Genomic DNA, 1313 nt, shown 5'->3' with positions numbered 1-1313 from the left:
CTCCTGCTTCCTCCCTGTGTCTTCTGCTTGCTGTGCTCTGTTTTTGTGCTTTTAAAACGATTCAATTTCATCAAAAACCTCTCTGTTCGCTTTGCTGTAAATTGTCATACTTTTTCTTGTTTGCCTGCTTGCTTGCTTGTTCTTTTCGTTTTTCTTTGCATACGTATCCCTTCCTTGATCATCGCCACCATGCCATTTAGTGTTATGCATACTCCTGTTGACCAGCGAGTCACTCGTAGCCGTGGCGCTGTGCAAAGCGCTGCTCGCGCTGCTGCCACCAGAAACTTTGAGGCTCGCACCGACCTCACGCGCGACTTCCAGCACGAAGAAGATCATGCCGAACCCGACGCTCTCGATTGCTTGGTCAACGAGCATGAGGAAGAGGAAAGACCGAAAATGGCCGCCACCGGGTCGCACCCGGCCACGCCTTCGACAGGAGCCGCTCCCGTCGAGGCTACAGCGAGCGCTTCTCGCCATGCCGCAAGCGCCGCCGCCACATCAGCCGCCGCCGCGGGCCCTGGATCCCCCCGCAACAATGACGCCGCCGTGGCCCAGGTCCACAGGACCCTTCAAACCCTAGTGCACTCTCTAGGCTCCCAACATCAGCTCCAATCGCAGATTGCCGAGCTTGAACGCGAGATAAACGCTGCCCTTCGGCTCATCCCGGACAGGGGCCGCTCACATGGTTCGTTACGCGCGCACGAGACCCAGTCGCCTTCTCGTGACCTTGCGACCGATTTTTCTTTGCTCGCTCCCTCGCCCGCGGCGCACCCGTCTGCCCGCGATGGCGAAGTGGCTTTTGGCCTGGCCTCTAATCGCCCTCTACCCCGGCTCCCGAGAGAGCCCGTGCACGAATCGCTCTCTCACGACTCTCGTTATCGTCATGGCTATTTGAGCTCTCCCGCACATGACGATAGAGCCACCACGCCCAGGCGCTCTCCCATGGAAGCAGTGGATGCATCCCAATTTGGTGTTGCCTTTGGCACCAATGCGCCACCACGGGCCGGCTCTCGGACTCAACCACCCCACCACGTTTGGCACCGAGCCTACCAAACCTCAACCAAGTGGGAGTCCTATCGCGGTGACAGCAAGAAAGGTCTCGACTGCCTCAAAGAAAACGTCAACTCGGCCCTCGTTCTTCTCCAGGCCGAGCCCTTGCTGCATATGGCCACCCTCGATCTAGAGGGCTGCACCGCCGCTGGTATCCAGGATATTTATGGCGACATTTTTTCCGACCTGGACTACCTCATCTACGTCAACGACATCATGGTTGACTGGATCTTACCGTGCTTGAGAGGTGACCTTGCCTCTCG

The sequence above is a fragment of the Monosiga brevicollis genome, genomic scaffold (genome assembly GCF_000002865.3).
Source record: "Monosiga brevicollis MX1 MONBRscaffold_2 genomic scaffold, whole genome shotgun sequence".
NCBI lineage: Eukaryota > Choanoflagellata > Craspedida > Salpingoecidae > Monosiga > Monosiga brevicollis.
Note: the sequence above shows the minus strand (reverse complement) of the source record.